Source organism: Panicum virgatum, chromosome 8K (assembly GCF_016808335.1).
Source record: "Panicum virgatum strain AP13 chromosome 8K, P.virgatum_v5, whole genome shotgun sequence".
Classification (NCBI taxonomy): Eukaryota; Viridiplantae; Streptophyta; class Magnoliopsida; order Poales; family Poaceae; genus Panicum; species Panicum virgatum.
Genome location: NC_053143.1, coordinates 33,230,274 through 33,255,638, shown reverse-complemented (window position 1 = coordinate 33,255,638; position 25,365 = coordinate 33,230,274). Strand labels below are relative to the sequence as shown.

At 45.7% G+C, this 25,365-nt stretch overlaps 2 long non-coding RNA genes across 3 annotated transcripts; one reads left to right on the top strand and one right to left on the bottom strand.

Moving 5' to 3' along the window:
* The first annotated feature begins 2,542 nt into the window (after positions 1–2,542).
* LOC120644442 lies at positions 2,543–5,833 on the top strand. Of its 2 annotated transcripts, none has more exons than XR_005663757.1 (2): positions 2,543–3,729; positions 5,447–5,833. It is a non-coding gene; the product is annotated as an uncharacterized LOC120644442 (long non-coding RNA). The 2 variants fall into 2 exon arrangements; XR_005663758.1 differs by having other exon boundaries at positions 5,433–5,833.
* On the bottom strand, positions 5,347–6,058 carry LOC120644443. Its single transcript, XR_005663759.1, has 2 exons — positions 5,706–6,058; positions 5,347–5,593 (listed from the first exon to the last, which is right to left on the bottom strand). It is a non-coding gene; the product is annotated as an uncharacterized LOC120644443 (long non-coding RNA).
* Positions 6,059–25,365: the final 19,307 nt, after the last annotated feature.

Sequence of the window (25,365 nt, the reverse complement as noted above, 5' to 3'; positions counted from 1 at the left end):
GATGCTTTGCAGTACAGCGAGTCGGAAAGAGCTCGTACCTTACGATGTGCAGCGAAGCGATTTCCTTCCCTGCTAAGTTAGCTCGTTAGCTCTGGCTGCTCGTCTGATTAATCCTAGAGCGAGAAAATTCTCTTTTAGATTGCAGGATCGATGCACAAAACTGTTTCATTTCTCTATTGGATTTTAAATGCTAAAGCATGCAGTTCAACTCTATGTCATTTTTCTTTGGGAGTGACTACAGGAACATTCGGCTGGTTTTTTATGTGTAAATCGATTTTCATTTACCATACATGCATAACGTGCCTCGTAGCAGTGGTTAGGGACCAGGAAACGGCTGATCCGGATAGCAAAATCAGCTGGAAAATGATGTGCGGGTTAGAAAATATACCAACTGAAAAAAGAAGCTGCAACAATCCAAATAAGTGGAAGACAGTAGAATACTGGCACGGATGCACACCTGCCACGCGCACCAACTTGCGGACCGAGAAAAATAAAAAGGAAATCTCACTACTACAAAAATTTTATCGAGGCGGGCAAAAACGATTAACCGAGATATTTTTTATAACCACCTTGGATGCCAGGTCATGATAAATGACCTATTTTTTGAGACGGTTTACTAGCCGTCTCAGTTAATCAAATAAAAAAATAATAAAAAATAAGCCCACCGAGCCCATCCCCCGTGCCAGGCGCGTCCTCCCGCCGCCGTGCCCACCGCCCGCCGCTACCGCCAGATCTGGCGAGGGATCCGCCGAATTTGGCCGAGGAAGGAGGGGAGCGCCACCTCGCCGGATCCGCCGCCGCACCGCCCTGGCCGGCCGGCCGACGCACCGCCTTGGGCATCGCGCGTCCGCGCTGCCCTGGTCGGCCGCCCGTGCCTGCGCCACCTGGCCAATCACGCACGCACCGCCCTGGCCACGCGCGCGCCACCATGGTCGCCGCCCGCACCAGAGGTGTGCCCGAGAGGTCGAGATGGGCTGTCTGGGCTCTGAGACGGGCCAATACTATTCGAGGCGGGTATTTTAAGGTGCCCGCCTCGGTTAATCGATTTTACGAGGCGGTTATTTGTAACCAGCTCGGTTAATGGATTTTCTGAGATGGTTATTTGTAACCGGCTCGGTTAATAGAAAATGACTGCATCGGTTAATGCTTGGTATTAACCGAGACGGTTGAAATTCCTGTCCGCCTCGGAGGTGTTTAAACGGTAAATCATTTTTTGTAGTAGTATCTTGATAAGAAAAACAACATATCCGAGCCGTTAATTTCATGGACACACATTCATCCATATAAATATATGCATGCAACTTTACTCCTATAGTCATATTAAAGAGATTGGACCGCCACATCTTGAAAATTAACTAAGTCACCTCATATGTCTCGGAGTTGAGAACTCGGCTCTATCACGAACAACCTAACTAGCCAAGCTACGGACACTTCGCCCGTTAAAAAAATAGAATGAGGGCACAGGTCCAAATTAAAGACTCAAAGAGTGCTGGGACAGACAGCCGAGTCCATAGCTGCTTTCTTTGGGTCACTTCGACGCACGCACAGACGAGATGCTTTGCAGTACAGCGAGTCAGAAAGAGCTCGTACCGATGTGCAGCGAAGCGATTTCCTTTCATGAAAAGTAATGCGATGGCGAGCCTTATCGGCTGCTCGTCTGACTAATCATATGCCTTCGTGGACGAAATTCTTTTGGATGGAATCCTGGAGCAGAAAATTTTTCTCTTTAGATTGCGGGATCGATGCACATAATTTCCTCCCTATGGAAGTGGAACTCTTTGTTCCTCTATATTTGGGTTCCAAATGCTAAAATACTTCAGTACTATGTTAATTTTCCTTTCTTCTATTGTTATTAAGTTGTTCTTAAACTTTTATGCACGTACACTTACCCCTAAACGCACTCCCTATCGCTATAAACGACTGGAACGACGGATTCTGATACATACTCCCTCAATTCTCTTTTAATATAATAGACCAATATTTTACCCTAGCACAATGATAAAGGAGACTGATCCTACTTATCATCCAATTAATTAAATCATCATATACTTCTTGTCAGTAGGAACGATTTTTCATGACGACTCCTCAGTATTAGCATCATCATATGTATGCACCAGTCCTTTTATAGAGAAATTACTCTACGTGAAAATAAATCAAAACGGCCGTCCATGTCAAACCCGAATGACAACTCAAATAGACTATCAAAAGAGAAAATTTCAATTTTAATAATACATCAATCAAAAGAGAATGTAGGGAGTTTTGATGTAGTTGCACTAGTGCCTCAGTATCAACAATGATGTCACTTACGACTGGAATAAATTTAGGAGCCCTGAGCCTTGAATTGACTTCCACACTAATTTGTAGAAAAATTATAAAATTGGATTCTTCGTAGAACAAATAAATATATGACTGGCCCATCTGCCCAATACCCGAACAGTACACGGTTCAATCGCAGACAGCCAAAAAAAAAAGCTCAGCGGACGGGGAGATCAGCCGGAAAGGATATATATTGCCTATGTTACAATAGAGCAGAGACACGCTTTCTCGGAGGCCCCCGCGTGGTCTGTCTCGGAGGCGACTCGAGCGGCACACTCCGCCACCACCGCCACACCCCCACTGCCGCCGTCCTCTCCACCTCACCGCCGCCGGAGCTGGACACCGGAAGTCCATGTGCCTGCTAGGAAGGTAGTGACGGGGGTTCTCTCGTTCGCGGACCACGTCGCGCCGGCGCCGGCCATGGTGGTAGTGGTGGCCCGGGGAAGCAGATCCGGCGGCCCGAGGACCGGATCCGGCAGCCACGGGGCTGGATCTACACATTGCGCCGGCAGCGGCTCCCCATCCCTCGCGAGTGCATCCGTGGTGGCCGGCGGCCGGATCCGGCGCCCTTGAGCCCGGATCTGCTCGGTGCTCTAGCGGCGGCTTCCCCCACGGTCGCCGGCGTGCGCATGCTCGCAGGTGCGTTGGTCCAAGGGGATGACGGAGGCGGGGTTCGCGGAGGCATGAGCGGCCAACCGGCATGACTTCAAGCCGGTGCTGGGGCTGCTGGGTGGTCTCGTGACGGACTGCGGCATCCGCCGCGGTGCGGGTGGGTGGCCGTGGTGGCCAGCAGGCCGTGCTCGCGGCCACGCACAGTCTGCAGGAGCTGTCCTTAGCGGCAGCGGCAGCCTGCTGCTGGGGCGCATTCGTCGGTCACGCGGCTCGGCCGGACTGCGGCGGCGCCAGGCAACAGCTGCTGACGCTCACAAGGCGGCATGGCTTGGTGTGGCCGCGGTTTCTGTGACGGCCTATGGTCCCGGCTGCGAGTAGACCGCCGGATTGGGGCTGCTGGTCGGCAGCTTCTCGTGGGTGTGGCAGGCAGGGTGCAGGGCGACGGCTTCATCGGTGGCCGACCTTCTTGTGCTGGCATGCGGACTTGGCTTGGTGTGCACAGGGAGAAATCTCAGCCGGCGTCATGCGGGTCAGCAATGGTGCTGCTTGTTGCAGTGATTTCCTCGCTAGAGGCTTTGCCAATATGCTATCCTATTTGCAGGTCCGTGAGTGTCGGGTGATATGGGAAACCGTTCGAGGAAATTCTTGGCCGGCGTAGCGCTGGCGTCAGCATTAGTGACATCTTTTGGTGCCCTCACCTCGCTGGAGGCGATGCTGATATATCCTCCTACCCTTGCGTCAAACGGAGGTTTATGTGAAAAGGCAAGCAACAAACCATCCGGATATCAAGCTTCTAAGCAGGTGAGTGATGCGATGGTTTGGTACGTGTGAGTACATTGCAAGATTAAGGCGGAACGAATAAGAAGTTTGAAACTTAGTCTTTTAGATTTCTTTCTTTGTTTTATAGCTTTTTTCTTGTATTTGTGAATTGAGGTCTAGAGCCTAAGAGCTCTTGTAACTCTTTTGGCTATAGTCATTCACTTGTGTGAATGATGAAGGCTGAAAATTTTCTATAATCTAAAAAATATTACAAAAGAGCAATCTATCGTCTGAAAGTAATTAGTAGACTGGCGGGATTAATTTCAGCCCACACAAACTAACGTACTGCTGCTATTGGTCCACGAATTTTTGCGCACCCTCCGACTGACTACTGCAGACCTGGTTGGGTATGTTTCCCGCAGCCCAACATCAAAGCGGATGCACCACATGACGTTTCCTGCTTTTCTTTGAACCTTACAGCAGTAGCCCACGGTGGGTCTTTTTTTTATTTTTCTTTCTTTCCACTTCCATCATTTGTTTAACTTCTTTATTATTTTTTACTTTACACTTTCTTCCCTTTTCTTTTATTTTTTCCACTTCTTTCTTTTATTTTTTCATTAATTCAACTTTGCTTTTTTTCTCTTCCCTTTTAATTTCTTTTCTATCTTTTTTTTCCATTCTCATGTTTCACTACCACAAAAATGATTTTTATGAGCGGTTGAAACCGCATTTGTAGGGACAATTGTGGTACCCGCTCCTACTTTTCACTATTATAAATAGCTATTTGCTAGAGCGGGTAAGGTGCTTGTCCCTGTAGACCCATTTTTAGGGGTGGGTGAGCGGGTAACGCGCTTGTCTCTGTAGACCCATTTTCAGAGGTGGGTCATGGGCTCACCCGCCCATGTATTTATTTTTTTCTATTTCTTGTTTCCTTTCATTTATTTTACTATTATATTTCTGTATACTTATTTTTTATTATTTTATTATTATTTATTTTCAATTATTTATGTTCTTTCTTTTTATTTTTTCTTTTAGTTTCTCTTACTCATACATCTTACGAGATATTTGTAGATATTCTTCGTGATTTAAAATATTAGGACTATTTTGTCATGCCCATTTATGAAGGAATAATTGAACCATAAATCATATGTATGCCAGGATTAGAATTACACACATATGACGATAAAAATAAATAATAGTAGCAATGTCATAAAGTACCGTAGTTATTTATACAAACCAAACCGAATGTCATGAATATAAAAAAATAAGTGTTTTAGTTCGTATTTATTTATATAATAAATAAAGAGGGATAATATTAAATTACTTAAGAATATCTATATGAGGTTAGAAAGAAAGAAAATAGAAAAAGGAAAGAAAAAAATTAAAAGAATATGCATAGAGAGAGAATTAGAAGGGGAAAAAAGATAAAAATGAGATAATAAACAGATAGGGAAAGACAAGAAAACATAAAGAATAAAAAATTTGGAAAGAACGAAACAAAAGAACAGAACTGAAGAGAAAAAAAATATAAAAAATATAAAAAATATAAAAATATATAAAATTGGTGTGATCTTATTCACCGGGTGTCTATTAGTTTATTAGTTGGTGTCCCTTCGTGGCACTCCTAGTCCTTCCCCATGTATATATACGTAGAGACTCTTGAGATCAATATAAGAATTTTATTCCTCTCTCACTTTATGTCTCTCATTTACATTTAAGTACTTCTACTTTTAACACGTTATCAGCGCTTTTGCTCTAGATTCGAGCTAACTTCTCCGTCAAGACGGCGACTTGTTCATTTTGAAGCATCATGTCTCGCCGACTGAGAAGAATTAGAGGAGAAGAACATGCATCAACTTCTTCTTGTTTGCTGGCGGTTGCAGTGCACCCAACCCAAGGCCATCTTCTGCATGAGGAATAAGGATGCATCATACGTACTGCTGAGAAAAAGAAATTGAGAAGAAACAGTGAAGACGAAGGCAAGATCGGAGGCAATTTGTTATTCCTCAGGAACTCACTCGACGCATGGACATGACGGAGTCAGAGAACCATGAACTGTATCGATGGAGTTAACAAGAAGTCACTATCTCTCACCGATTGAGAAGATTAGCGGAGAAGAAAACAATCATTCTTCATCAACGGGAAATCGGCAACGACTCCATTTAAGATACCAAGTCGAATCGCTCACTAATCCGGAGTGTTTCTGGAGGTGGGAAAAGGGGGAGTGGAGGTCCGGCCGCCGGACTAACTAATCCGGCTGTCGAGATGATAGGTGGGGCTTCTGCCGTGGCCGTTTTGGAGGGTGACGGCGAGGAAGCGGAGCGGCGGCGCCAGAGGACTCGGCCCGGCGGCGGTCGGGGGAGGAAGAGGCGTAACTGCCTAGCCGACAAGGCCATTTGTGCGGTTGTTGGGCCTGCCTCATCCTACCTAGCGGGCTGGCGCGCCCGCAGGCCAGTGCCGTGCTCGTAGGCCGGTCTCCACGCAAGTGGGACTCGTGGGCCGGCGTGAGGCTGCGGGCCTCTGCACGGGCTGGCTGGCTGTCCGAGTGGCTGCGGCGGCCCGGCTCGCCTGCAACTGTGCTGCACTCGCGGGCCGACGTGCCTGGCTCGTGCCTAAGACCGTCCACAGTGGAAGGAGTAAATGATGGAGCAAATACACTATTTGACACTGTAGATGCACTGTTTGGCACTGTAGACAGAGAAGGCGTGGGAAACGAGAAGGGAGCAAATTTGCTCTTGCTCCCTCCGCTGTGGTCAGCCTAAGGCCCACCCAGTGCGGCTGAGTAATGGTGGGCTGACATATGTGATTATCCACAAGTTTGGTCATTTCCATGTCATTGAAATTACTATATTACCTTGCAATTTTATTCTAGCCCATTGTAAATGCTTCATTCAATGCAACTCATTTATTCTCTATTTCGGAATAATTCGTTCTAATTTCTTGGATGTTGGTCATACACGAGGAGTATTTTACATACTTCCGCGGAATCTACACTATGTTCACACATAGTGATTATTTCAAAGTGAGATTCCAACTCAGAATTTGGACAAGGGTCTACACCATTTCTGATGATTACCGAGAGTTCAATTTTTCAGATTGGTCATACACAAGGTGATATTCCTATATCACTGTGGGATTTTATGCTCAATGTGCATATCCAATTTGAATTTTGAATTCGTATGGGTCTACATCATTTAGAGATTACCTTGATTCATTGTCAAATTGGTCATACACAAAGTAGTATTCTTATACTGCTCCGGGATCTACACTATATTATACATAGTGACTATCCTCAACGTGGGTATCTAATCTTGAATTTTGAATTATAAGGTCTACTCTATTTGGATGGTGGTCTTCATAATTGTTCCAATTTAGTTGAGAATTTATGCTGGAATTCAAGTTTTTTATTGAATTTGCATTGAGGATTTATGTTGGAATTCAAGTTTATTGAATTCGCATTGAGAAGCATTGTCTATTGCCAAATCGTATATATTTGACATCCAATTTAGTAGGCGAAATGGTCGTCAGAGAGTTGGAGGTTCTCACTCTTGAGGGACACCATTTGCCTTGATGGCTACGGACATCAAAGTGGGTCTGTCGACCCGTGGACTTGTTCAGTGTTTGGCGGCACCCGTTGCGGGAGCTCGGCCTATTACGGACATAGTCAAGTTTGGGACCTTATACATGTTAAGGAACCATATACACCCGTACTTAAAGTCTGTGTATATGTTGGAGGAGGATCCATAAAAGTTGTGGGGTTCTCTAAGGCAACGTTATGAATAGGAAAAGATAATTGTCTTTTCTAAGGCTTCCTATCAGTGGAACCAAATTGCATGTTCAGGATTTCAAATCTGTGGATGTGTGTAATTATGTTGTTCATAGAATCAGCCAGAAACTCAGGTTCTTTAAGTAGGAGCCCTCTGATACGGATAAAATTGAGAAGACATTATTTACAATGCTTCCATCAAAGAGACTCATCACTCAAAGGTACAATAAGAAAGATTTCACAGTCTATGTTACATTGATTTGGACATTATGTCAGATAGAGGAAACCATGAGTTCATTGTGTGGAACTCTCATCAGCGCCCACAGGGTATTTCTCCTCTATCTGAAGTGCATGTCACTCAAAAGACTGGGAGGGATGGTTCTAGCAATCACCCTAGAAACTCATCTGGTTGTAAGCGGAAGAAAATCCGCAAGCCTCAGAGAGACTTCAACAAGGGAAAGGTATTTCTAAGCCTAAATATGACAACCACAAGACTTGTTTTCAAGTGTGGTTATTGCAATGATGTGGCTAAGAAATATAAGATCCCTATTTGGTGGAATTGTATACGATGTCTTTCAGACATGGAAAGAACGCTGAAGGAAGGAAGTATAGAGTATACTTCATCTCCAAAGTGCATGAGGCTGGTACTTCGGACTCTATTCCTAATAGAAAGAGACTAAATGACACCAAGATTCTGCAACAGGGGGAGAATCCTTCAGGCAAAGTCAATATTGTCGTGGATTGCGAGTCCAACGACATGTTTGGAGACCTTAACTATGCTCCTTATATTATCTTCTAGATAATTATGATTTGCAAGGCTTTTAATATGATGTTGTTCTTACTATGTTTATTCTAAGAACTATGTCTACAATAATATCAACGGTATGTGTTCTATGTATTTGCATGAATTTTATGTTGAATTCTGCAATATTATAGATTGCTACAGGATCCGATGGAGGAAGAGATATGCCTAGTGAACATTGTACTTAGGGAAACAAAATATTTCTAGGCTCTTTAAGAGAGAAGGAAATGGTTTAAATCATTGGACGCGATGCTATTATAGTTGGTTCTGGATGAGCCACTATTATTTTTCTCATGGGAACATGGTAACCATTGAGGAAACATTATTGTATCCTGATGAGACTCGTACCCTTCTAAGTTAAAATGATATCCATTGAAATGACATTTATGTGGATGCACATGTGTTAAATAGGAAATAGTTTCCTATTTTAATAAAGGCAATGGATGTGGCAATGAAACACTTGAAGAGTGTTTTCTCTCCCATCTGGATTGTACAACACATACATTAAACCAGTAATGCATATTGCGTATAGCATAATTCTCTCTTGATGGAATCAAGATTTGGCATGACGGCCTGGTCATTCTACCTAGAATGAGGAGAATTATTATCAATTCTGTTGGTCACATCATCAATTCCCCAAATCATCGGATTTGATGTGCATCATGGACACGCTAAGGGAATTAATTTAAGGGCCTCTTACCTTAAATTTTGAATGTGAGAAAATGTGGCTCTATCCAAACATCAAGTGGATCAACTAGGTACTTGAAAGAGCATGTTATTGCCTAATATAGTTCCATTTTGTGTCCCTTAGGGTGATACAATTTTTACCAGACTCATTGCTCAAATCCTTAATGCATAATATAGTTCTATTTTATGTGATCAAATAGACTTGCAAAAAAGCCAACATATGTTGGTGGAATGTGGATGTACACGCCACATACATTTCAAATTCATCAGACTGCAATCATACGGCTCCCTCCGTTTGTAGTGAATACATGAATATTTGGCATCAAATATTTCCCACTTACATGTTGGATATGTCTTGGACATACTGATATCACCACCTCAGCATACACTTATGGGCAAGAGAATCCTGGAGGTTTAAGTATCCGTCATTCATTTCATACCTCGGATTATACAAAGGGGATTTTGTTTATGGCCCGATATGCTGATCATTTATGAGGAGGATTCCAGGCATTAGGGGGGGATTTATACCATACAGAAAATGCCAAGAATCTGGAGTCAATGTCACAGTTTGATATTCTCCCCTCATTTTATCCATGTACAAGAAGGATCTGAACTACTGGTTCGGAATCTTATATATTTGCAATGTTTACAAATAATTTGCCGAATGCATTTACTCATGGTGTCATGTGTTTATTATTGTGCCAGAAAGAGTGGAGGTACCATTTGAAAACCCCTCAACTCCCAGTAAGAGGGGGAGAAGTATGGTCACAAGGAATATAGCTTGTTGGAAGCTTTTCCATGAAGAGTAAATGCTAATGAATACCAAATTGATTGACGCCTTATGGGATATTCACTATCCAAAGCCTACGTATGTGTATCATCCAAAAGACTAGCATATGTGTACACATACTGAGGTGCTGGGTCATTGGAACGCCCTAACTCTGTCCTTGTGGGAAGTGACTTGGAGTTTGAGGGTTAATATTTTCACAAGGAATATTGGTTATGTTAAACCAATTGCATAAAGTCTACAATGTCGACATTTCTCCATATTGGATTGCCGTACACCTACTGGATCCAGACCAAAAGTCCTAGGCAAGAGTGTTGTGACACTCATTTTGGGTCAAATGAAAGGTGACAATTGAGGAGAATCTCTCTCTCGCTAAATGATGATGGAGTAATATGTTACTCTCATAATGCTTTCTTGATAGAAGCATGGTGGTGAGATAGCAAGAACTTATAGCATATGGTTTCGTACAGAGACCTTGGTATGTGAAAATTATGTTCCTACATTTGATCAATGACAGATCTTTGGAATTTGATGGATTCAGATACACAAGTCAATAGACTTCGTGTTAGGAATCAAAATCGCAACATACATCATGTACAACTCAAGTCAATGCATGACTTGATGTAGTCAGTGTTTGTGGTACATTGATTGGGTGAGTTCTTTCCTCGAAAAAATTACTCCCAACAATGATGGTTGTATAGATGTGTTCGTATTGAAATCCTGAAAGGATTTTGTGTTATTTCGATCACATAGTTAATTATGCAATCATCTTATGATGGATTATAAGAAGAAGATTTGGGTAAAGCCAAGTCACGCTTAAGTTTGTAACTTAAGCATACATCAGTACACCAATATCTGATGATATTGGATGATCATATCCATTAGCTCTTATGGTGATTTAATCCCTAAATATGGATTATTAGCTTTTGACCCTGGGATTGAATCTAGTACCAACAAAATGCTTATGTATCTTGCAAGTTGCAACAGGCCTGATATAGCATTTGCAGATATTTGCTAGCTCAAATAGCACTATTCCAGTAAGGCCTTTTTAGTGGGAGTTAGAAGATATCAATGGATATCTATATGGTATTAAAGACTTTCAACTTATCATTGGATGAGTTGAATAGGATCATAAAGGGATATGAAGATACTGCACAACTAATCCCTGTTAATGCATATCACTAACTGATGTCTTTATGGTAGAATTCTCATAGAGGTTGCATAGACCCTACTGATTATTCTCACATATCATTCAGAAATCTAACATATGTATGTTTGATTTCATTGAGTGGTCATTGTGATCACTAACCTTATTTATCGAAATAAGATTACTTGTATTGCTTGAATGCAAACAGGTTATGTGGATGCAATATTGCAATATTGCTCACAAAATGGTTTATCCTCATGTGTTGTAATACATTTGAGGAACAAATACTTTGCAAATTAAATATGTGATTATTTCGCAAATTTATTATAAAGTCTCTATTATATTTCATACTTGGAAGTGTTTGATTGAATTGGTACGTGATGACTTTGACATTTGCAAGGTTGAAGGGGATCGTCCTCTTGATTTTAACCTATTAGGTATCATATTGCACTCTTTTCTTTTTATGAGTTTTTCCCTTGAGGTTTCTCATATAAAAATTTTTAATGAGGTAATATCAATACAATGATATATGTCATATCTTCTATTTTTCCCCACGGGGTTTTTTGAGGAAGATATTCAGGACATATTAAGGATGTGCATTGCTCTCAAAATTCTTAAGAAATTTTGTTTTGAGCGGCTTTCATATATGCCATATCATTTTCTTCTTATTTTTCCCACTGGATTTTGAAGGAGTTTTAATGACATATCCATATATATTCCTCATATTTTTCCCACTGGATTTTTGGAGGAATTTATGAAAGAATTTTGATCTTAATGATGGATTCGATCAAGGGGGAGTGTTAGGAATAAAACTGGTGTGATCTCATATATCGGGTGTCTATTCGTTGGTGTCCCTTCGGGGCACCCCTTCCCCATGTATATATATATATGTACAGATTCTATTTCTCTCATTTTGTGTCTCTCGTTTACATTCGAGTATTTATACTTTTAACAGTATGCGCAGATGCACATGTTGCTAAACATCTGGGTTCTAGCGCTTGGGTCAAATCAAATTACTGGGCCGATTATTTTCTTGGCCCGCTTCTGAATCCTTCAGGTAATAGAAGTTTTAAAATCACGCGCGTGATATATAGCAGCGGCTGCATTAGCCCACAGACATGTTCTAGGCTATTTTATATACTTCAATTTAATTTGTTTTTCTCACTAATCCTCGTATACAATATTCTAAATTTTGAAAACACTGATTCAACAGTTTGGAAAACCTAATTCAAGATTTTCTTTAAAAAATGTCAAACTAGCATACAGAAATGTTGAATTGGTACATTTATTTTGTTGAATTCATTCTATCTAATATAGTGGATCAAGCGAAAATCGTTTAAAAGAAAAAAATGATTGAAGTTTGGAGCTGATTTAGGTCTCGTTTGGTTTTTTCAGTTTAAGTCATAAGTCCCGTCACATCGCATGTTTAAACACCAATTAGGAGTACTAAATATAGATTTATTACAAAACTAATTTTATAAGTCGTCACTTAATCACGAGATGAATCTATTAAACCTAATTATTCTATAATTTGATCACTAATTGCTATAGTAAACATCCACTAATCGTACATTAATTATACTTAATAGATTTGTCTAGAATCCTAATTGCAATTTATGCAATTAGTTTTATATTAAGTTAGCATCTGAACATTTAAATTGATACCCGAACATTTGATGTGATAGGGATTTAAAAAACCAAACGAGGTCTTAGCTTTCCATCCGGCTTCTTGCACTCAAGTTATGAAACGTGTCCGCCATGTGCTGTTGCCTGCCAGATCTTCCACATGCTCCATGCTCTGCACCATCTCCTGGCACAATACTGTGCGCCCTGCGCGTGCGCAAATCTTGACCATCCTAATAAGGCGGGGTGGATCTCAAACCATGGAAGATTAATTGAAACTCAATTTTTTCAAATTTTGTAGAAGATGGATAGGAATTTCCTGAATTTACTCGTCTGGCTGAGCCCAGCCCAATCCATTTTTAAACATGGGCAGGTATTTAGGCTCCAAACTTCTCGGGCTTTTTTTTGTCTTCTCTGCATGAGCACAGCCCAATCCATCTTTTGCTCAGATCTCTTAACTCTCTTTCTACCTCCATGCGGGATGTCCCTACGCGTAATTCCTAACCATCCACTACTAGAAAAAGAGCTTTTAGCACCGGTTGGAAACATGCTTAGATACTGGTTCTTCAACCGGTGCCCCCAAAGTGAGACCAATGGGATCTACCTTTGACACCGGGTAAATCACCCGGTACCTAAAGCCACCTTTGGTACCGGTTGGAATTCCAACCGGTACCAAAGGCAGCTACGCCCGTTCCCTCTCATCGTCTCCCGTTCTGTTGCTTGAACTCTCTCCCATTCCCTCCCATCCGACAAATCATTCAAAAAATCGTTCGTAAGATAGATACGGTCCATTAATCCCATAAAATAGATACAATCTATAATCCCACATGCATCTCTATTTAAAAAAATAAGAAGAAAAAAGGAAAAAAAACAACGGCCGGGGCAAACCCGTGCTGCGGCTGCAGACGAGTTGCCGGCCACCCCCTGCTCCGGCCACGGCGCACACCAGCGGAGGAGGCGTGCAGGGGCACGCCATGGCCACGGGCGGGCGTAGCGGGGGGCGTGCCCGCGCGGTGGAGCGGCCACTGCGGGGCGGCCCGCGGCCGTGGCACGGCGGGGCGGCCCACCACCTCCTCCTCCTCCGGTGCTCGCCTCCCGCTCCAGCCCGCTTCACCATCCCCGCCTCCCTCCCCTTGCCTAGCGGCGGCCATGGTGGCGGCCACCTCCCTCCTCGGTGCCTCCCTCCCCAGATCCACCCCGCCGACACCCCCCTTGCTCCGCGTCTCCACCTCCTCGTTGCCATCGGGGCGGAGCGTGGCCGCAGGAGCTTGGACGGCGCGCGCGGGCTGCGCAGGGACGCAGCGGCGGCGGGCGCGCGCGCGGGGTGCGGCCGCAGCGGCATCGCCCGCGCGGGCGGCGGCCGGCCGCGGGCGGGGGCTGCAGAGGCCGGCCGCGGGTCCACACTGGCCGCCCCCTCTTCCCTCCTCTCCCTCGCCGGCCGTGGGAGATAAGGTGGGAGAGATGAGAGGCAGAGAATGAGATATGAGAGAGACGAGAGAATGAGAGATGTGAGAGATCGATGAATGGCCACACGGACTTAAAATATCGCAGAGGCAAAGTGTGCGGCATGTTTTGGCGCCGGGCGATCTTTTCAACCGGCGCCAAAAGATGTATTTTCAATTGCCACTGACTATTGCTTATATCTAAGGCGTGCACTGACACCGGGTTATGCCGTGACCCGGTGCCAATGTTTGCACCAATAGCACCGGGTCGTGCCTCCACCCGGTGCCATTGATGCATCGATCATTTGGTACCGGCTCATGACATTACCCGGTGCCTTTGTCAGTGCATTGGCACCGGTTTGTGCCATGACGCATCTTGCCAGCTAGTGTTGCAGCCGGTGCTGATGCCTTACATTAGTACCGGTTCAAACAACAAGTGGTACTTTTGGCTTGGACCTTTGGTCTGTTTTCTAGTAGTGATCACTCGGATGATTATTGTTTTGCTCTATCAATTGAATTTTTTACACGGTCTACCTGTGTTGATTTGCTTTGTGAGGGACTGAAAAAGCGATCAGAGGGGGAGTGAATGGGAGCCAATTAAAACTTTCTTCAGGGAAAGTTTGGCCTATGATCCCAAACGCGCACCACAAGCCTTCTCTTCAAGAGCGTGCAAAGTGTAGCTATAGCTGAGCTAGACACAAAGCACAAACCCTAGGAACAAGATGCGAAGAGATCGAATCAAGAACGGCGAGCAAGCCACAGAGAAAGCACGGTATATGAGCACCGGTTAAACCGATGTGTGAAGAAGGTCTTCACCGGTTTAACCGACGTCACAGAGCCGGCAGCAAGAGAAAAGCAAGCACCGGTTGATCCGACGTATAGGTTTGAATAGCGTCGGTTCAACCAGTGTTACTACACCGGATGATCTGACAAAATCAAGAGTCAACATCGGTGTAGTTGTCCAGAGACGCCTCAAAATGGACTTAATGAGCACCGGTTAAACCGATGAAAACAAAACCCTAGCGTCGGTGCAGTTGTCCAGAGAGACTGCAAAACGAATCGCACTAAGCACCGGTTGAACCGACGTTGATGAATTTCTATACACCGGTGCAACGAGCAAAACAGCACGCAGGGATCGCTGGTGAAGCTTCACCAGTTGAACCGATGCATGTGGAACTAATGCACCGGTGCAATCAAGCAGAAAGGCCAAAAACCCTAAAAGATCCGATGATCTTGATCTCAAGCGTCGGTTCGACCAGCGATAACGAAAAACCCAGCCCGAGCAGAACTGGTGTTTCACAGCCCGCGACCTTTGGAAAACTTGACGATTGGAGGATAAAAACAAGTCCAAAGGGGCTCAAATTTTGCAGGCACGATCACAAAGATCTTGTGAACATACTCACCAAAGGAATCGACGAATCACTCCATGGTTTGGGAGGAATCGAGGGATTCCCGAGCAAGAATGGGGTTTTCCAAGAACGTGAAAAGCTTCGATTTGAGAAGACTTGTGATTCCCTTGGATTTAGCACTAGGCTAGGTGGATTAGAATTACTTCAAAGAGTCTTAAGAACCACAGCAACAAGTGGATAAATCCCCAAAACGAAGAACTCAAGAAATCGGAAGATTCAAACACCTAGAGCTCCAAATAGACATGGAACTGAATTCGATTCAAAAGTCCAGAGGGCACAAGGAGGGAAGGGCCTCCTTTCCCAATCAATCTCCGTACAAGAGTCTCAAAAATCCATGGCTAAACTCTCAATCCCTAGAGAGGAGAAGGGAGGAGGAAGCAAGAGAACGTGAGGAGCAGGGAGGGGCGCTCGTATGTTTTTTTTCCTGGGAATGAAGCGCACCTTCTGCTGCTGCCCTCCTCTCTCTCTTATCCTCCTAACCTCCCTCTAAAGACTAAAATACCCCTAAGAGTTGAAATTAAACTAGAAGGCCCGTAGGGGCAAAATCGGAAAAAGATACAAGGACTCATCCGACGGTCAAGGTTCTTTCTTCGATTCGAAGTCTTCTCCGCGATGCCGCCGTGGGGATGAAGATCCGGTCTGCGGTTATGGAGGGTCCGCGAAACCCGGTTAGGTGGCCGGTTTTGGGAAAACTGCCAAAACTCCACGCGCGGGAAGATTCCCGCCTCCACGCCGTGGCCCTGGACGCCGTTCCCGCCTCGGCCTTCTGACGGCCCTAGACGCCGCCCGATGCCCGTCACCTCCTCGCCCGCAGCGAGGCCCTAGACGCCATCGACGGCCGTTCCTCCGCCAGTCCTGAGACCGACGCCCGTGCCTCCGCGACTTGGTGTCTTCAACCGCCGTCCGTCAACTTGGTTTTGTGGCCCAAACCAAGAAACCCGCCATCCACCGGTGCTTGCGCCCTCGATCCAGGAGTGGATGCCACAGCCGCCGCCCGGCCCGAGCTCCGGTCCCGGCTGCCCTTCACCGCCGTCCAACGCACGGTCCATCGTCCACAGCACCTCCACGGCAGCTCTCCGTCGACACTCGACGCCCGTGTACCTGCAACCAAAGACCAAGCACACGATCACACCGCACGGTTGACAATTCACTCATCACAACCAGAAGAGAGAACTCCACATTCCTCAATCTCCCCCTTGATGAGTGCATTGTCAACACACCACAAACGAACCAAGAGAGAAACAAAAACAGAGAAGAACAAAGAAGAAAGAGAGAACTTGAGCAAGCGACAGAAAACTCGAAGGAAGCAAGAACAAGTCACTTAACCAAGCAAAGATCGATCCCCTAAGACAAGGGCAACGGCTCAACGCAATCGATCGAACACAAGCATGACTCCTCAAAGATAGAGGCAGGGCTCAACATAGTCATGCCAGAAGCGAAGTGGAAACCAGGAGCCAAACAAAGCAGAAACTCCCCTGAAATGCATATCCCCCTCCCACGTGCAACTATCACCACATGTATGCACTCTCAAAGCCTTGTGCACAACAAGTTTTTGGTTCTCTTAAAAAGCAAATAATTCTCCCCCTTATTCGATCACTAAACTTCTCCCCCTTGTTGGCACATGCACACATCAAGGCTAAACAGACCTAAAACTCCCCCTCAAACTGAGACTCCCCCTGAAAATATGCTATGCAATGAATGCAATACATGAGGTATAAGTGAAAGCATTCAGGGATACAAGGATATGAGCAACATCTAGTTACAAACATGTGTGCATCCATAAACAGCACCTGCTTCTAGCTCAAAAAAGTATATCAAATCAGTCTAGAACTAAGCAAGTTCAGTTTAGGAGAAATAAAAGCATCACCCATGATCTAGCACTAACAAGTAGGGAATGGAAATCAATGCTGATCAAACTCATACAGGTGAGCCAAAAACAGCCAAGGCATGTTGCAAACATCCATTATGCAATCAAATTATATCGAGCAATTGTTAATGCCAGGGGTTGAAAGCTTGTCATGCTTTACTTAGCAACGAGGCCAAGCCTATGCCAAAGGCAATCAGAAACTTAAGACACTCGTTTCAGTCATGCACAGCCTTGCCCGGGTTCTCACAAGTGCAAAGTGAGCCGTCCCGAAAACTCGATCGGTGCGACAAGCAATCCCAATTGGATCTTTCCATTCCATTTCAAGCACAATTCAAGCAATTTTATCAATTTTAGATCATGTCAAATATGAATTGCAACAAGTTAAGTATCAAGAAGCTACACTAGCATGAATAAGATAGCAAAGCATATCAACACGCCCTAACATGTTAGTAGCCTAGACAGAGTGACCATGTTTTCAGATTTTCAAAACAAAAGCAGCTATACTCAGAGGATGTAATATACACAGAAGAGCAAGCTGAACATGATCACGTTTACAAACTCACACTAGCAAGCACCAGGAGGTCATAGCAAAGTATACAAGAATGCTAGTGCAAGTGATGCAATGCAAAATATAGAAATGTACAATGCATATGCACAAACCAACTATCAAACCTAGAAAACAAAGAGAAGAGAAAATAAAACCTACAAAGCTAACCAAAGAAAAGCTAGCAACTAAAAGAGGTAACAAACCCCAAGCTCCCCTCTCAAGCGAGCAAAAGTGTCAAGCTCAAGTGGTTTGGTAAAGATATCTGCGGTTTGCCTCTCGGAGGGTACATGGATCATGTCTATGTGGCCTCTCTCATAGTTATCTCGCAGGAAGTGGAACCTGATGTCTATGTGTTTGGTTCTGGAGTGGAGCACTGGGTTCTTTGCAATGCAAATGGAAGACATGTTGTCTACAAAGATGGGAACCCTACCAAAACTCAACCTATAATCCTGCAAGGTTTGTTTCATCCCAAGAATCTGAGAGCAGCAGCTAGCAGCGGCAACGTATTCGGCTTCTGTGGAAGAGAGCGCTACACTAGCTTGCTTGCGAGAGGACCACGAAACCAGCGATGTACCGAGAAAGTGACAAGTGCCAGAAGTCGACTTGCGATCCAACCGGCACCCACCAAAATTGGCATCCGAGAAACCAACTAAAACAAGAGATGAATCCGCAGAATACCAAAGACCGAACTCAGGAGTGAACTTGAGGTACCTGAAGATGCGTTTCACCACTTGCTTGTGGGAGGTGCGCGGTGAAGCCTGATACCGCGCACAGAGGCGGACCCCAAACTAAATGTCCGGCCGGGTCGCCATCAGGTACAGGAGGGAGCCAATCATGCTCCTGTAGTCCTTCTGGTCAACCGCCTCGCCATCCAAGTCCGCATCAAGCGCCGTCGATGTGCTGATCGGAGTCGGCTGAGGAGACAAGTCACTCATGTCGAACTTCCGCAGCAAGTTCTTAGTGTACTTGGCTGGAAGGACGAACGTGCCCTGAGGAGTTTGCTTGATCTGCAGCCCGAGGAAGAACTGCAGCTCACCCATCATGCTCATCTCGAACTCCCTGGATATCTGCTCAAAAAACTTGGAAACAAGAGCGTGAGAAGAGCCACAAAAAATGATATCATCCACGTAAATCTGAACCAAAAAAAAGTCAGAGCCAGAGCGCATGAGGAATAAGGTTTTATCAACATATCCCATTTTAAAACCTTGAGCAAACAAGAAATCTTTAAACCTATCGTACCAAGCTCTAGGCTCCTGTTTCAAACCGTAAAGAGCTTTCTAAAGTTTGTAAACTCGGTTTGGAAACTTGGGATTTTCAAAACCAGGGGGTTGTTTCACATAAACTTCCTCTTCAATAAAACCATTTAAGAAGGCAGATTTCACATCTATTTGGAAAACTTTAAAACCCTTGGAAGTAGCAAATGCAAGAAAAATTCGAATCGCTTCTAAGCGTGCTACCGGGGCAAAAGTTTCCTCATAATCTATCCCTTTCTTTTGGCAAAACCCCTGGGCTACAAGTCGAGCCTTGTTCCGCACTACCAACCCATCTTCACCTTGCTTGTTCTTGAAAACCCACTTGGTTCCAATGGGGTTACAAGTAGGCGGAGGCTCAACCAAAACCCAAACCTGATTCCTTTCAAAATTTTCGAGTTCCTCATGCATGGAGTCAAAAAGTGTGTGTCCAACATCTTTGGGCTCAAAAGAGGCAACAAATATCGAATGAGCAAAGCCAGCGATACATGTTACCTTAGACCTTGTGACTCACTCGTTGAGGTCACCTAGCATCTGTTGAGGTGGATGACAACGTTGAATGTGTCGCGGTGCTTCTCTTGTTGAAGTCGCCTCCTCCTCAACCAAAACTGGTGTCTCCTCAGGTGCAGCTGGTGAAGGCTGAGTCACCTGCTCAATCGGCCCCCGGAAGTGGATGTAGTCGGGTCGGGGCCATCGTCATCGTCCGAGCTCGTGGCGGAGGCGGCTGGGTCCACAGCACGCGTGGTAGCCTCAGCATCACGCTCCGCAGCTTCTTTCTCCTCATCTTCAAAAATGGGGGTGCCGAGCTCATCATCTCCTGCAACCTCAAAGATAGAATAATTGCACGGTGCAGTCTCGTCGAAAGTGACTTCACAAGTCTCTCTGACGATGTTAGTATCAATAATCACCACACGGTAAGTTCTAGAGTGAGAAGCATGACCGATAAAAATACCATCAGACGATCGAGACTTAAACTTATCAAGATTTCCTTCCTTCAGCACAAAACACCGTCAACCGAAAATTCTGAGATGGTCAACACGGGGCTGTTGTCCAAATCGCAACTCATAAGAAGTCTTGTGCATGAAAGCACGCAAGAAAATACGATTGGACACATAACAAGCGGTGTTAACCGCCTCAACCCAGTACTTTCTAGGAGTCCTATGCTCATCGAGCATCATCCTAGCCATCTCAACCAGCGTCCGATTCTTCCGCTCTACAATTTCATTCTGTTGTGGAGTGTAGGGGGAAGAATACTGGTGTTCAAGACCTTGAACACTGCAAAAGCTATCAAAACGAGCATTTTTGAATTCTGTTCCATTGTCACTGCGAATCGCTCTCATGACATGGGGTAGCTCATTTTTCAACCTCAAGATCAAGTCTCGAACAAACTCGAAAGCCTCATCCTTGGTTCTCATGAAAAAGACCCAAGAATAGCGAGAAAACTCATCCACGATCACAAGAACGTACCACTTCCCACTAACTGATATCACCCGAGAAGGACCAACTGTGTCCATATGTAGCAACTCTCCAGGGTGAGTGGTCATCACTTGATTAACAGGCGGATGAGAGGTGGCAACCATCTTCCCGTGGCGACACGGGTGGCAAGCAAGATCCTTCTCAAAATTCAATTTGGGCAATCCTCGGATTAGACCAAGTGAGCTAAGTTTCGACAACAAGTCAAAGCTCAAAAGTCCAAGTCTCCTATGCCACTTTCACAAATCAGAAGAAGGACCAGCCAACAAGCAATAAGGAGGACCAAGAGAAATTCCAGAGAAGTCAACCAAGAAAACCCGATCGCGAGGTAAAATCCGGCAAACCAAATCTCCTCTGGAATCTAAAACACGAGAACAACCCTTCTTGAAGCGAACTTCAAACCCCTCATCAAGAAGTTGCGAAACAGAAAGCAAATTGAACCCAAGGTTCGAAACCAAAGCAACTTCTCTTAGGGTAATGCGATCGGAAACACGAACAGCGCCAATTCCACGTATCTTTCCTTTTCCATTGTCCCCGAACACAATGTACTCCTTTGAGTGCATCGGGGTGAGGCTGGAGAACCATTTGTCATTCCCGGTCATATGGCGCGAACAACCAGAGTCCATGATCCACCTATTCTCCAAGCCTCTAACCTGCACATTAGTAGCGAGACAAAGGGTGAGCAAATGTCTCAACACTGGGGTTAGCAAAGTGTGAAGCAAACCAGTGTCGTGCCATTTGCTCTACAGAAGGGTTAGCAAAATCAAGCAAAGCGTATCCCCCGTCCCATCTACCGCGAGGCTGACGACCACCACCGCGAGGAAAGCGTGGTGTCTCGTAACCTCCTCCAAAGCCTCGGTCTCATGGTCCATAGCCGTACTGAGGACGACTAGGAGCACGACCGGCAAAGTGACCACCCGTTGGAGCACGGTAATCACCACCGTCTCCCTGTCCTCCACCTACACAGCGCGCCCTAGCATCTTGCCTACCACCACACCGAGGAGGACCATGCACTCGAGCAGAGTACATGTCCGAGTTATGTCTCTCCTGCTCATGCCTCACAGCCCGCTTCCTTCTGAAGCAAAACTCCTCCAAGTGACCATGTCTATGACAGTACTCGTAGTGATACCTCACCTCTCTCTTGGGAGGTGGAGGCCCCGCCTTTGGACGGGAAGGAGCAGCCCCCTTCTTCTGGGCAACCTGGGCTGTGGCAGCAGGGAGCGTATCGAGGGGATTCCTCAGCTCATTGGACTTTGGAACCCAAACCTGCTTCTGTGGAGGTGTTTTTGGTGGTTCTTTAAGCACACCATCCACGGGGTCAACAAACAAAGGCTGCGTGCCTGTACTAGCAGTGTTTAGGGCACTCGGAACTCTAGCAGCCATGCCAATCCTACCATACAGCATGTCAAAGTCTGACTTCGTGTAGGTGTAACCGACCCCAAACCCATCACCATGCTTAAACTGCTTGATCATCATGCACAACTGCGGCTCACGACCAGAAACCCAACCAAGAATCGCCCTAAGATATGTGTTCTCATTCTCCAAGTTGGCTTTCTCTACCACAAGATCATCCAAATCAGAAATCAGACCAGGGCAAACAAGACAATCAATAGGTGGGCTAGACTCCACGACCTTAGTCTTCTCCAAAGACTTAATCAAAGCGTTCTTCTTATCTAGCTCCGACCTAAGCGTGGGACAAAGCTAACAAGCACCAAGCAGAACTGGCCTAGACTTCACCTCTTCTAGCTCGCACACAACAGTAGCAAACTTAGACTGCAAAGAAGCTAGATCAGACTTAAAGATGGAGCACTCATCACATTCAAGCACATCACTAACGATAGGAGAGTCCTTGGCCAGTTCAAGCTCATGCTTGGCCCTGGCTAGCTCGTGAGACACGGCAGCCAGCGAGATCTTGGCAACATCCAAGTTCGCTACGTTCTCATCATGCTTTGCACGGAGAACAACAAGATCGTTCATGTGAGATATGCAGCCAGCGCACTCATCCTCACCAGATTTCTCTCTAATAAAAGCCAGCTCAGCTTTTTCCTTAAGCTGCTTTTTCTGATTGTCGAGAGCGGCGTACAACTTCCTAACCTCAGTATCAAGCAGGTCGATAGTGGAATTTACCTCTGAATCACTCTCGGATCCAGGAGAAGAGTCATCGTGCGTCGGTGTAGCATGTCCACCTGGAGAAGCTCGAGCACCATTGGCCTCACCCGCCATGGTGCAGAAACTCTTGCGCCGACCGGCCGCCAAGCAAAGGCCGATGAAGCCGGTGGCTTCCTTGTCCCGCTTCTTCTTCTTCTTGTCACCATCATCGGAGGTCGGTGAAGAAGAGTGGTCGGTGTCGGAGCTCTTGTCAAGGTCGCTGAGCTGCGCCAAGGAAGCCTTCTCCCGCTTCTGGGCCTTGTACTAGAAGCGCTTCTTGATCGACTCCTTGTTGAAGCGCCCTCCCTTGTCCCGGTCACGGCTTCGGTGCTTGTGGCGCCGACGCTCCTTGTTGGAGCCTCCCTCGTCGTGGTCACGGTGGTGGTAGTAGTCAAAGTTGTTGTTCTGGCCACCGCCGGACTTCTTGGGGCAGTCGGCGACGAAGTGGTTCGGATCGCCGCAGTGGTAGCACCCGGGGTTCTTTTGCCTCTACCTGTTGTGGTAGATACGCTGGAACTTGCTGATGAGGAGGCACAAGTTGTCGTCGCCCAGTATCTCCAACTGCTCATCTGTAACAGAAGGCAAAGAGGTAAGAGAAAAACCAAGAGCAGAGTTAGCGTTAGAGCTCGATCCGCCTAGGCCAGTCACAAGAGCGATGCTCTTGGAAGGAGGGGCACTATTGAGCTTGGCTCGTGTCTGGTTATCCACCTCAGTGGCCTTGAGCTTGCAGAAGAGCTCATTCACGGTCAGAGTCTCATAGCCTACAGACTTGATGATCGTGTTCACCTTGAGATCCCATACAGAGCGGTCAAGTGCGTAGAGCAACTTGAGAGCCTTCTCATGCTCTATATAGTCAAGGGCATCAGCAGATCTGTTAGCACTGACTTTGTTCACAATCGATTGAAACCGACTGAACATGTCGCCAATGCTCTCACCCAGCCCCTATGTGAAGTTCTCATATTCACGCCGGTAAGTCTCAAAAAGTCTAGCCTTAACCTGAGGTGTGCCCTCGTGGTAGTTCTCAAGGCACGTCCAAATCTTGTGGGCTTCCTGAAAACCCTGGACGCGTGAGAACTCTGCACGAGAAACACTAGCGAACAAGGCATTGACAGCCTTGGCGTTAGCCTCGTGCTCAGTCACTTGAAGAGGAGTGAACCGAACGGCAAGCACCTCGTAAGCCTGGTTCTTGGTTATATCCCAAACCTCGGCTCCCAAGCTCTGCAAGAAGGCCCGCATGCGAACCTTCCAGTAGGTGTAGTCCTCGTCGGTAAACACAGGGATCTTACCAAGACCTGCCATGGTCGTCAAATGGTTTTCGAACCGGTTAGGGTAATGAAAACCATAACCAAGCTCTGATACCAATTGATGGACCGAAAAAGCGACCAAAGGGGGTGAATGGGAGCCAATTAAAACTTTCTTCAGGGAAAGTTTAACCTATGATCCAAAACACGCACCACAAGCCCTCTCTTCTAGATTGTGCAAAGTGTAGCTATAGTTGAGCTAGACACAAAGCACATACCCTAGGAACAAGATGCGAAGAGATCGAATCAAGAACGGCGAGCAAGCCACAAAGAAAGCACAGTATATGAGCACCGGTTAAACCGACGTATGAAGAAGGTCTTCACCGGTTTAACCGACGTCACAGAGCTGGTAGCAAGAGAAAAGCAAGCACCGGTTGATCCGATGTATAGGTTTTAACAGCGTCGGTTCAACCGATGTTACTACACCGGATGATCCGACAAAATCAAGAGTCAACGTCGGTGCAGTTGTCCAGAGACGCCTCAAAACAGACTTAACGAGCACCGGTTAAACCAATGAAAACAAAACCCTAGCATCAGTGCAGTTGTCCAGAGAGACTGCAAAACGAATGGCACTGAGCACCGGTTGAACCGACATTGATGAATTTCTATACGCCGGTGCAATGAGCAAAACAGCATGCAGGGATCGCTGGTGAAGCTTCACCGGTTGAACCGATGAATGTGGAACTAATGCATCGGTGCAACCAAATAGAAAGGCCAAAAACCCTAAAAGCCAAAACTTCTACTCACCGGTTGATCCGACGATCTTGATCTCAAGCGTCGGTTCAACCGGCGATAACAAAAAACCCAGCCCGAGCAGAACTGGTGTTTCACAGCCCGCGACCTTTGGAAAACTTGACGATTGGAGGATCAAAACAAGTCCAAAGGAGCTTAAATTTTGCAGGCACGATCACAAAGATCTTGTGAACATACCCAACAAAGGAATCGACGAATCACTCCATGGTTTGGGAGGAATCGAGGAATTCCCGAGCAAGAATGGGGTTTTCCTAGAACATGAAAAGCTTCGATTTGAGAAGACTCGTGATTCCCTAGGATTTAGCACTAGGCTAGGTGGATTAGAATCACTTCAAAGAGTCTTAAGAACCACAACAACAAGTGGATGAATCCCCAAAACGAAGAACTCAAGAAATCGGAAGATTCAAACACCTAGAGCTCCAAATAGACACGGAATTGAATTCGATTGAAAAGCCCAGAGGGCACATGGAGGGAAGGGCCTCCTTTCCAAATCAATCTCTGTACAAGAGTCTCAAAAATCCATGGCTAAACTCTCAATCCCTAGAGAGGAGAAGGGAGGAGGAAGCAAGAGAACGGCAGGAGCAGGGAGGGGCGCTCGTATGTTTTTTTTCCAGGGAATGAAGCGCACCTTATGCTGCTGCCCTCCTCTTTCTCGTATCCTCCTAACCTACCTCTA